This window comes from Protopterus annectens, chromosome 15.part0 (assembly GCF_019279795.1).
Source record: "Protopterus annectens isolate FY-2018-M chromosome 15.part0, PAN1.0, whole genome shotgun sequence".
Lineage (NCBI taxonomy): Eukaryota > Metazoa > Chordata > Ceratodontiformes > Protopteridae > Protopterus > Protopterus annectens.
This window is the reverse complement of record NC_056749.1, coordinates 240348249-240361452: the sequence shown is the minus strand read 5'-3', so window position 1 is coordinate 240361452 and position 13204 is coordinate 240348249. Positions and strand designations below refer to the sequence as shown.

General features: G+C 37.3%; 1 protein-coding gene across 1 annotated transcript in view; it reads left to right on the top strand.

Annotated features, from left to right (window-relative positions):
- KLHL4 (kelch like family member 4) overlaps positions 1-13204 on the top strand; it is a 1295922-nt gene that overhangs the window by 73951 nt on the left and 1208767 nt on the right. The window lies entirely within an intron of this gene.

Below are 13204 nucleotides of genomic sequence, written 5' to 3'. Positions count from 1 at the left end.
TATACTGTGCAATATTATTATCTCTACACAAAACAGCCATGGTTGAAAGGTTTAAAAATATTTAATAATACATAATAAAAACACAAGACAATACTTCTAACTACACAGTGCTAGTCAAGAGTTCAGAGATCACAGAGAAATACTTAAAATAGTACAGTAGAAAAGTTCTGACATCAATACAGAAACAACTAATCCAATATTTCTATGTCCTAGCTATATCTAAGAGAAAACACAGTTCTAAAATAAACTTACATATAGAGCAAGACAATGCTGGTGATATTGGATATTCTCAAGACATATGCTCAAATGCCCTCATTCTCTCTGTCCTTAAATTGATAACACAGTACCACTGATTATTTCAGATTCTATCTTTTCTTTCTGGTTCCCAGGTAACAGAAACTCAGAGGTTAATAGGCCTTTTGATTTTGCAGCTGTTCAGGAAGCCAGAGCAATAAAAGAAATCATACATGTAAATTCTAGCCATTAACTCTGGCCTCAAAACCATAGGCAGAATGCCTCACTCTACACATCACGGCTCCGAGTTTTAGATCAAAGAATTTCACAATGATTGACTTATCAGCTTTCTTACAGCAGAGTGCACTGTTGTTACATTTTTTTCAGTTCAAAATCCAATACATTCTTTTCACATTTAAGAGAACAAGGCTGTAACTTACATTGATATTTACAAATGACAGAATTTTCTACAAAATTCTATCTAGCTGGGCTGGCAGCCTTCACCTATCTTCACAGGAACCAGCAATTGACTACTGATTGGTAATGTGGTTCTTGTTTGTCTCGAAAGAAGTCTCTGAGCAGGTGAACCACAATGTTTATCATGAGAAATATTTCTAAGATTCAAGAGATTCAGGAAAATATCACTATTATCTCATTTTGACTCCTCTAGTAACTGCTTTACACTTGGAACTCCGCGTTCTGCCCAACCATTTGACTGTGGCTATTCATGACTACTTGTGACATGAATAAAGTCCCATTCTTCAGCAAATCTTTTGAACTGTTGGCTTGAAAACTGTGCACCATTGTCAGAAATAACTTTGTGGATTCCCAGTGCAGTAAAATGACACTTCATCTTAGTAATAGTACCGGATGCTAGGTTAGGAAGTAGGTCAATCTCAAACCAATTGGAGTAAGAGTCTACTAACACCAAATAATGTTGACCATTCCACTCAGAGATATCAGTGGCTACTGTCGACCAAGGTAGTTCTGGAATCTGGTTAAGCTGAAGTGGTTCCTTCTGTTGATGTGGCTTTGTAGTATAACATACTGAACAAGATAAAAGTGCTCTCTCTATGTCTTGTGACATAGAATGCCAAAATACTAGTCCACACCCCCTTCTTTTGGTAGATTCAGTTCCTGGATGACAACAATGCAAGATAGTAATGTATTCTGGTTGCAAGGACTTTGGAGCAGTTGCTTTGGACTTTTCATAAATCTTTGTCATACAAAATCTCATCTCTGTATGGAAAATAAGTTAGCACTTCTTGAGGTAAACTAGATTGCTTTGAAGGCCATCCTTAATTGATAAAGTGGTTGAGCCTTTGTAAAATTGGATCTGTAGCATCTGTGATCTCTCAGCTCATCAAGATGTGTGCAAGAAAAATTTCTCAGTTCCATGACTTCAAAATCAAGACTCTCATTCTTGTGCTGTTCTGTGGTGTTTCTGGGCAACCTGAATAATGTAACAGCAAGATAAAGAAGTTTGCCTTTCTTGTCCACAAGATTGAAATTGTACTTTTTTAATCTCAGCATCATGTGTTGCAGTTTAGCTGAGGCTGAATGCATTGGCTTTCTCAGGATTGTCACTAATAGTTGGTGGTCTGTTTCAATCCAGATAGGTTTACCATAAACATAATCATGGAACTTCGAACATGCAAACACAGTTGCCAAAAGCTCTTTCTCGATCTGGGCATATTGCATTTCAGCTTGGGTAAGAGTTCTCAGTGCATAGGCAACAGGTTGATCCTCTTGTATAATGGCTGCACCAAGACCAAATTTCAAACCATCACAGGAAAGTGTAACTGATCTGTGAACACCATAATATCTGAGTGTCAGTTGACTAGAATTCCCTGTTTCAGGACATCATGATGCTCTTTGTTGTTGCTCTAACCAAGACCATGCTACATCTTTACATGTCAGCTCTCTGAGTGGTGCAGACAGTTGGCTCAAGTCTGGAATGAACTTGCCTAGGTAGCTGACCATGCCAAGAAAATGTTGCAGGGCTTGAACATTGTCTGGAGCTGGCATCTCGAGAATGGCTGTTTGTTTTTAAGGGTCTGGTCATAAGCCTGTACTTGTAAATAAATGATCAACATAAGTAACGTCTTGTAGCCTGAACTTGCATTTGTGTGGATTGAGCTTAAGATTCACTTGACGTGCCCTTTCTAGAACCTTTATGAGGTTTCTGTCATGTTCTCCTTCATCATGACCTCCTACTAGTATGTCGTCTACTATGATAGCACAAGGATACCCAGAAAAATGTGCTCCATTGCACATTGAAAGACCTCACTTGCAGAATTTATCCCAAATGGCATTCTCAGAAATCTGTACCTGCCAAATGGAGTACTGAAAGTAGTGAGCAATGAGGATTTTTTTGTCAAGCTGAATTTTCCAAAATGAACTCTTTGCATCTAAAGCAGAAAAATAGTAACATTTGGCATCATCAAGGCTGCAACTTCTTTGACTGTGTACATTGGATGATGAGGTCTTTTTAGTGCTTTGTTCAAATCTTTTGGATCAATACTTTATGATTTCTCCTACCAAAAAACTTTGGAAGGCTGCATTCGGATAACTGATGTTTCTGATAATCAGTCTTCAGATAATTGACTCTGCTGCATGAACAAACTTCTGTGAGCCTGTAACAACATTCAAATGCACAATAAACTCTGAAATACTGTACTTTGAGAAATATGCTCTGTAACGGCTGTATTTTGCAAAATAACTTTACTGTAATACTGCACAAACATGCGAACACTTTATACACTTCTGATAACTTAGATATCTTTGCTTAATATGAAAAATACATATGCTTTGCGAAAATTTAGTCATTCCCCTTATTTTATATGTTTTATGCAATTTGGACTTTATTTCAAACATTTTCTGTAATAATTTTAATATTTTATCAATATCGTACACATTGGTTCATGCAAATATTATTTAGAGCATTCTGTATGCCTCATTTCATATTATATGAAAAGAAATAGTGATGAGCAAGTTTTAATACCTGAAATCTGTTTCTGACTTGTTTTGCAACATTTGCACATTTAGGAATGATCCACTCATCTATATTCCACCAGTATCCAGACAAGTGCCTTAAATCATTTTAGCCAAGCAGTTTCTACCTTCATGCCCCTTCAGTATGTTTCTACTGACTTCATGTCCTTTCAGATATGCCGCTTTTGACACCAAGTCTTTTAGACATGCTACTTTTGACAACATGTCACTCGTTTGTCTCTAACACATATAACAAGAAGGCTTGGGATTTCATTTAGATGCTTTAATACATACAAACACATCAGGATGGATAGCAGCATCTTTACATACACGTTCACATCTACAAAATGGGAGTCAGACTTGCATGTGCTCAGCATTTATACACTTGTGCAAGCTCTTGGATAGCTTCTTAAAGGTATATACACACATATTGATCTACAATCCCTCTACACTACATGGAGGTAATGCTTCCACTATGAGTAGGCAAAGTTCAACCTGTCAAGGATCAGAATCCCTGAACTCTATTTCCTCCAAAACAACAAGCCCCCAATCCTTGAACTTATATATATGACAATTCCAATGCCACCAACTCAAAGAAGATGGAAATTACCCATAAATAGGGCATCTCTACAGTGATTCCCTATGGAGGATTTCCAATCCTTGGTGAGTTGAACCTTGGGCAAGTGATGCTGCAGAATTCGAACTTTACCCACTAGGAGGGTAGTGAGAGCTAATATCACTCAGGATGCTGATAAATAGCTGGGAGAGAATGCTGAATAGAAAGGTAAAAGCACAACTGGCTTGAGACACACGTAGAGTACAACTGAAATAAGTTCTGAAGCTATGTAAATGAGTGCTTCTTAAGAAAGAAGGTAAAGTCTTCTAAATGAGAGAGTAAAGGAACGTGGGAGAACAGAAATTCACTGGGATTGGGTTGAAGTAACAGGCCTTTTCCTCACTGATCTAGAAAAATGATGAGATGACCACAAGAGTATGGGATCAGGAGAGGAGAGTTTGTCAGTGTCCCTTTATACGAAGACCAAAACTGCACCTTGTGATTTCTGTGGTGTGATGAATTTATATTTTATGTACTCTGTACCCGAGTACAGATTGCAGGCTATTATTTCAACATTTTTAATATTGCTATTTTCCCAATTACGTTTTGTCTGCCTCTGAAAAGCAGTGAGTGTATCTGAACTTTGCTACTAATCATTTCTACATTTACTGGGAATGAGTGTGAAAATTATCAGGCAGGAATATGCTTTGTACTAGGGGACTAGGTATATGAAAAAAAAGAGAGACTAAAAGAATACCTTTGCATCTAGTCACAGACACTATCTGCATCATTGATTTATTTTAGGACTGTAAGCTAATTTTCAGAAACGGGCCCTGGAATTTGCATATGGTAATACATGTTTAATTCATTTTAAAATATACAGTAATTTCTGCCCATTTAATACAATACCCTACCATTGCTCTAGTTTATCAGGGAAACCTATGGCCATGTAATGTCAAGAACATGGCTATTTTTTTTTAATTCTTCTAGCAAAACATGAGGACTGTCTTATTGAAAGGCTTCTTAAGGTCACACAACATTCAAGCAGAGACCGAGGGAATCAAACATGGGACTTTAAAAAAAGACTAATTAGCATCAACCCTCTGAGACATACTGCCACTAGCAGCATGACCTAACCAAAAAGTAAAATCACAATATCGAGTGGCAAACCGAGAGAACAACAACAATATGTTTGTTTTTCATTTCAGGCTTAAACATCCTATGAACCCTCACGGGAGACCGAGATACTGCAAGCTCAAATGAGCTGTTGCCAGGAGTAATAAATAACTCTGTCAAGAGATTCATTATTGCCAAGTATTTTCTAAACATCAATGGCATGAACTGAATAGGGCAATCATAACAAAATGAAAAGTAAAACAAATATTTAAAATGAATTATCATTAATTTATTTTGACTCACATTAATGCAGTCACCTGCCATTTGTACGTTTTATTCCTACTGTCAAATAATTGTTCCTCATAAGACAATGAGACCAGATTACTAGAATTAAACTTGCTTCACAGAAGCCATCATAAAAATTTAGTTTCTGGCTTATTTAAATGCAGTTTTGTAATTTCAAATGCTTTTTAAGTAGCCACATTATGGTTCTTCATGTCTTAGAAGCTAATTATTAAATTATTTGCTTATTTTTTAGACTAGAAAATGAAGATTTAAACTATAACACGAATGAACTTTTCATTCTCAGAAATATTTCCTTTGCAGTTTCCCTATTGTTAATTTGAACTTGAGGATATAGCCCCCACAGTCAGTAAGAAAAGTTAGACTTTTATGTAATATAGATTACTTCTTAACTTTATTAAATCTGAAATTTTAGCTATTTAACAAAATGCAAAACAAGAAAAAAAATTCTTCCACGGTTTTAAAGTCTTTCACAAGTGTTTTTTCAGCTGTAGTGAAGGTGCAAACCATTAATGTGTTTATGTCCTTTCCAGCTCACCTTTCCATCTTATTTCAGTATTTTAAGTGGCTGATCACTTGCATGCATACTAGGATTGATGCTTGAAAGTGCTCTACAAACAAATGTCAAGCTTGCTTTTTAAACATTAACAAAAGGACAATAATGTATTCAAAGACATCTAGTATATCAGTGAAATTGTTTGCACCCTTATATTAATATATCACTCATGAACTTATTTATTTGTTGCCTTGTTGTATGTTTTGTTAAGCACACATCAGACTTGGTAGATCTCGTCTACTGTGGAGGCCAAGAAAGAAAGCAAGCAACTTGTTTTAAAGCAATATTTATGAGAAAGTAGTGCAATGTTTGAACAGTATATATTAAATTATATGCACGTGTCTGTGTGTTGGGGGATGGTTGTGGGTGTGTGTCATTGTATACTCTGTTATTATTAGTACATAATTCATTATATACAATAAAAGAGTAGAATGAATGAATAGAAAAGAATGTGAGAGAGCCAGGTATAGTGGTCCATGGGAGGAGGAAGGAAGTGACATTGATCACACAAGTTGCTGCACCCAGTGAGTGCAGTGTCTTGCATGCAGAGAGATGCAGGGTTATAGAATGCCAGGGTTGATGGGTGAGAGACAAGAGTGGTGGGTGCCCTGACAGTTCCAGTAGTGGTAGGAGCAATGGGTATCATGGAAAAGAATTTGCAGCCATGCTTGGATACCTTCCCGATACACATGACTCCATATACATTTCAAAGGGAGTCATTGTACTAATGATACATTTTAGCTTTAAAATGATGGAGATGCTGGTTATTAAATGAAGTGTCATTTCCAGAACTCCTTATTCAACAAGTAGAGCCAGAGACTTAAGAAAGAAGGAGAGGAACTTCGTGCTCAGGTATAGAGGGATAAAGCCCTGACTATGACCACGGTAACAAGGTTCAGTCAGTGGCTTACATGTCTGAGGCACTATTTAGTGGACAAAAAATTTTGCAAAAAGAATGACAGGAAAGAAAAACGGTATATAAGCATGAGAAGAAGAAAATATTCCTGTAAAAATCAAGCTCAAGCAAATAGCAGATAGACTTAAAGTTAAGAAAGCTTTCCAGAGGCCCATCAAGATCAGCAATCAATGTATTCAGGTTACTGATGAACCAGAGATTTTAAGCTAAGATCTTTCAGCAGTATTTAGGGGGAATAATTGAGAAGAATAAAAAAAATAGAAGGATGTCAAAGTGAGCAAGCAGGAGTGGATAAGAATACCACCCTGTGAATGGAATTGCCCTAAATCCCAGGGGCATGAACCAGGTGGACTGGGGGAGGGATGACAGCCTGCAGTAGGACAGATATGAGGGTAGTAAAAAGTAAGAACAAAAAAAAGGTCAACTAAGAATGACTCGGGCTGCACACTACTGAGAATCATGGTGATAATGTTGTCAGCCCCTATCAATGAATTGTTTTACTGATTACCGAGCAGCAGAGAGGTGCCACAAAACAAAAATGTGGCAACAGTGGTCCCCCTGCAGAAGACAGGGTCATTAAGATATCTTACTAGTTACAGATTTGTTAGTCAAACTTCAGTTGCAGGCAAATCCATGAAGAAAATGCCAAGAGTTAAGATGACTGGGGCCAGTATGTTCCCGAATAAATATTATTGTAGATTCATAGCTGCAATCTTGGTCACTGCAATGTTATCTGTTTCTGTGTTTGAGTTACATGGCAACTAGACAGGGCAAACTTCAGTGAATGCTGAGCACTTTGAATTTAGCAAAGCCTTTGTTTGAATCTGTCCTTTTAAATGAGTGTAAGTGTGCATGAGACATAATAGTCATGTTGTCTTTGGAATAGTTAATTATCATGTATGTCCTGTTGAAGAAAACACTCTCAGCAGATAAAAAGTTGGGTTGCGATGTCATGCAATGGGTTAATCTTGGGTCCAGTTCTCTTTGGGGTATTCTTGATGAATATCGATGGAGGTATTGGCAGCATAATCAGTTTATGGCATTGGAACTGGGAAGAGGCAATGTTGGAAGAGCCTACAGAGTGACCTCAGTATAGTCCTATGCAAGCTAAGAAATGACAGCTGAGTTATAAAGCCACAAAGTCTTTCACCTAGTCACCAAGAGGACATGGCATCTAGGTCCAGCTATGTCATTGTGCCACTCTACTCAGCCAGCATCAAACCCATCATTGAGTATAACGCTCTTCTGTATGTGCCTGACCAGGCACATGCAACAGCTGGAGCATCCACAGAGGCTCCTTACAAAATTAATATAGGCTGTAAACTCAATATCCTATGTAGGTTGACCTCAAAGCCCTATCTCTATACTCGGTTTTCTACAGACTGCTGACAGGCGATTTATGCCTGGCATATGAGACATCCTTGGATCAGGTTCTGATGGAATTTTTCCTTATCTGCAAAACAAACAGCACTAGAACTATTAGATCTCAGGATTTAAACTTTGTTTGCAACTTAACTAGGACATGTTGGAGGGAGAGGCATTTATCTCAGGGAATCTACATTCTCTGGAATAGGCTTCCCATCCATGTGAAGCGAACCCTTCCCTAACCTTATACAAGTAAAAACTAGATCAGTGAATGGGAAATCGGAATTTCACCCTTACTCTGACACTTACGTCTGTAATGGATATTGGCAGCTGTTAAATCATCATATATATATGTGTGTGTGTGTGTGTGTGTGTGTGTGTGTGTGTGTGTGTGTGTGTGTGTGTGTGTGTGCATATATATATATATATATATATGTGTGTGTATGTGCACATATACACACACACACACACACACATATATATATATATATATATAGAGAGAGAGAGAGAGAGAGATTGTGGTCCTTGGTAGAATGGCATCTCAAAATGATGCACAATAGTTGTAAATAACATTTTTGCTTTAAAAGGTACGTACCTTATAGTATTACACAAAGAGAATTCATGCATGGTGCAGTTAATAGAATCAATCATGTAATTAAGTAGTGTATAAAAGAAAGGGGCTATAGCCTTAAATCAGAAAAACTGACATCTGAAAGAGGGGGAATGGCTACCCAAAGGATAAAGTTTGCACAACTGCCTTTTGTTTTGTCATGAAATAAAAACTACATATTTTGGACTTTTATTGTATTAATATACTGCAATAGATCACTAAATTTCAGCAGCCAAAGCTTATTTATTACAAGCACTCGTCCATGTCATTTCGTATCACTTGTGCTCAAGTTGCCTTTTCTTCACTTTTGATGTTTAGACTTCCCTCCGCATTTTGTTTACTACGTCACATAAGAAACAGTGACACTAGAAAAGAAGCCCTTTTGCAGGGAAGAAAGACTGCATGTACTTGTGCTGTGGGTCTCTAAAGCACCCCATCCCCCTTACTGTATACAAGGCCACTGAGAAAGATTAATTACTGATAGGTATTATAAAATCTGTCATGCTCTTTCTCTGTGAGGCTATAAGACTGGGTTACCCATAATGCACTGTCATAGCAACATTAATTGTCTCAGTCATATGTGTTCCACACAAGGAGTTCACAAACTGGTCTGTAATGTTCAAGCAGCTGCGGCATAAGGCTTGAGTGATGCAAGTATATGACTTGAATAAGTGAATAAATAAGTGGTTTGTCTGTGCTAACCTTGATCTGGATAAAATATTCAATTCTGTCCTCCGTGATGGAATCCTATACAAACTCAAGAGGCCTAAAAGGTAGCAAAGCCATAATAACTTGAGTCCACAACTGGCTACATGGTCATGCACAACAGTTAAGAAGAGAAAGATTTCTACCTTCAGCATCCCAGGTTGACAGTGGAGTTTATCAAGGACCTCTCTTAGAGCCACATTGTTTGGCATTTTTTTCTCAGATAGTAAAACTGATTTCATTTTCTTACATGCTAAATATACAGGTGTCTGCTGACACCACTTCATTCATATGGAACTTGATATAAAAATTATCCAGTAGAAATTACCTTCACTTCAGTGTAAGAAAAGGTATTATCCTCACCAGATGGAAAATGCTACCTGCCACGTCCACCTGTATATGTTATTAATGAGTAGCAGCTAAAAGATAACAGAATAATAAAAGATTTTGCACTCCATTTAGATGAGGACCTTTGATTTGATATCCATAAGGTTACTACTATCCAAGATGTATGTGGAGTCACCCACCTGTAAACACCTGTGTGGCTTTGAGTGCCATGCCGGGGAGGTAATTGCTCCTTTCGAGAATGCAGCTATTATCAAGCCAGTCACAGAATACTGCTTCTGTTCTGTAACCTGCATATATGCCATCTGGTGCATTTAGAGAAAGTACAAAAATTCCTGACTGAGAGAATCAAAGGGCTTTAAAACTTGTTTTGTGACCAAAGACTGCAGCAACTCCAACTCCTCTCTGCATCTTATCTCCTTCTTAGAAGAGAATTTTATCATTTGAAACCCTTGGATTAGAACACCCCTGGTGACCTGCATACAAGAGGATACTTGGGATCTCAGTAAAATTTAATATTAGCTCTTCTGTAAAACATTGCAATAAAATATTTCAAAGACTCCCACACATGCAGAATGTATTCTGTGTCTCAATTAATTCAGCCCTCCAAATCCATGCAGGAATCATTAAGGGTCAACATATGTTCCAGTGTATAAAGATCCTCAGCTGCCAATAGATGTTGAGCTTATGTCATATCTAACAGGGGGTAATCCATTCTACAGCAGCAGTATATCAAAACCACAAATAGTGACCTTTTTTAACCAAAGCATAACCTGTTTTTCCATGACCTCAGTTTCACAGTCAGCTATATCAACTTCACTGAGAACATCATCATGGTTGCAGAATCCACTAAATAGATGCTTAATCTCCAGTGACCCAATATTTGAAAATGACATATTGGTTTTCGAAAGATATTTTATAACTGCCCAGCTAACATGCATATTCAAGAACATTACTGACTAGCTGTTATGCTTAGTGCAGTAACAGAACTACCTGATTCTTGACCTGTTCCATGAGATCAGATTTTACTGAAATCACTTTATTTATATATATATATATATATATATATATATATATATATATGTGTGTGTGTGTGTGTGTGTGTGTATGCATGCGTGCTTATACATAAATACGTGTGTGTGTGTGTATATATATATATATATATATATATATATATATATATATACACATATACATACACATGTGCATGCAGAGGTGTGAAAGTTAAGCAAAGCTGAAATGCAAGTTCTCTGCAGAATTTATTTCTTCTTTGCAACTTCTCTATAGATGAACTGTAGTCATTACTGACAGTTAATGAAGATGGTAAACTTTTGAACTATGGCAGCAAGCTGGTGGAGTATAGGGTATGTAGCTTACATTAAATAAGGAAAAATTAAACAACAGAAAAGACAAAAAAGTCATTGACTTCTGGTAGAAACCTTTAAAGACATTAGAGACAGATGCAGGTGAGCCTGGGGCCATGATTAAAGCTACATCTTAGAAAATATTTTAAGTATGTAATTTTTATATATTGTTTTCATGTCTTTTTATGTATTATTTTTACGTCTTTTGAAAAACCATTTGAAGTAGCTTTTAAAGTAGCATTTCTTTTATGAGGGATAGTTTTATCACAACTCTTATAAATAGCTGCAGCATCAAAGAAAAATGCCACCACTTTGAAAACCATCTCCAATAAAACCTGCTGACTCATTACAAACTTCCCCATTAAAGAACACCACTGCCTTTCTCTCACCAAAGCCAAATGGCTCCCAGTACATTTGAGAGCAACCTCCTGCTTGGATCATTACCTCACAAAGCCCTTTCTCCTGAGATGTCTCATTCATAAACTCTTCATCAAAACCTCCACATATAATTACAGGGATATCTCTCAATCTCCACACCCCCCACCAACTCCAAAAAAATAAATTTCAGTGCACTGACCATGTATTCTACATCCTAGCACCTAAACTATGGAACTCCATTCCTCTCTCAATCAGAGATGTCCAAAAGTACTCAAACTTCAGATAGCAGCTGCACTCACACAGGTCACTCACATTGGTCACATTACATAAACTCTGCCACTCTCTCACACCCCTTTATCCCTGGTTCATCCTTCCTTATCTCATACTTTCATCCCCTCACTTACCGCCTCTTATTCATCCTACCTTCCTCTTCTCTTCACATCTTTCATATTTCTTCTCCTCTTCCCTTTGCATGCCCTTATCACCCATTCTCTGTCTTCTCCTCATGGTGTATTTTCCTGCAGCTATTCATTCTTAGCCCTTTTAATGTCTTCATACCTCTCTATTTAATGATTAATGGCTGTAGGAGTGCAGTGGTTAGTGTTACTGCCTCACAGCAAGAGGTTCTCTGGTTTGATTCTCAGCTGGAGCACCTTCTGTGCAGAGTCTACATGTTCGCCCTGTGGTCGATTGAGATTTAAAGACATGCAGTAGGTGCATGTGCCTTCTGTGAAGGATGGGCACTGGGCTGGTAACTCAACACTGTAAAAACTTCACTGCCAATCAATCTGTAGACCAATGATCTGCTGTGGCAACCCCTAATGGGAGAAGCCGAAAGACCTCTCTGTTGAATGATATGCTGTTCATTGTGGCTACATCTTATCCAAAAAGCTCTGCTAAGCATAATTCCATTTTTCAATCCATGTTTTGACATTGTAAATTGCTTCTTGAACTTAATGTGGCATATTCTTGCATCTGTAAATATGGATATGATTTTTAGCATATCCTTGTATCTGCAGATATGTTCTTATGGGCTCCTATCCGATTCACCTGGGTTATGGAAGTAAATAGTCCATTAAGATCAGTGCATTACTCCAGAAAACAAAAATATGAATAAATAAATTAAATAATGACTGCATGCTGCTTGTTTAATGAAGTTTTGCTATAGAGATGTAGACAGTCACACAACCTGTCAAATACATCTGCCTAACCACCCCCCGTTGTCATGAAACAGTACTGGATAGCTGTAGCATATATTTACATTCATTAGTGATATTTTATGAGTAATGCCAAAACATGCATATCCCAGAGCATTAAAGAACATTGCATAATATATTTCTCAGTTCCGTTTTTATCTCATAGCTGGAGAGTAAATGAATACATTATCAGATGTAAAAGGTTTAGAATTTTCTGGATTTGTCAGGTATACATGTATACCTGAGTTGTATTTACATAGACAAATGAACATACATAATGTTACTGTAGGCAAAGCTCTCACATCCAAAAAAAAGTCATCAAATTCACATATACTACACCCACCCTGGGTAAGTACACACCACACACATAGACAAACTTAACTCTCTTATCAAACTAAACAGAAAGCTAAGAAGGTTAATTAAGTCCAAGAAAGCCAGTTTCAAGGTCATGATAGCTTCCCAGGCCAAAGACAACCATAATACCTTCTTCAGCTATGTCAGAAACCTAAAATGCAACACACAACAGTATGTCAAATTGGTGGTTAATGAAACCACACTCACTGAGA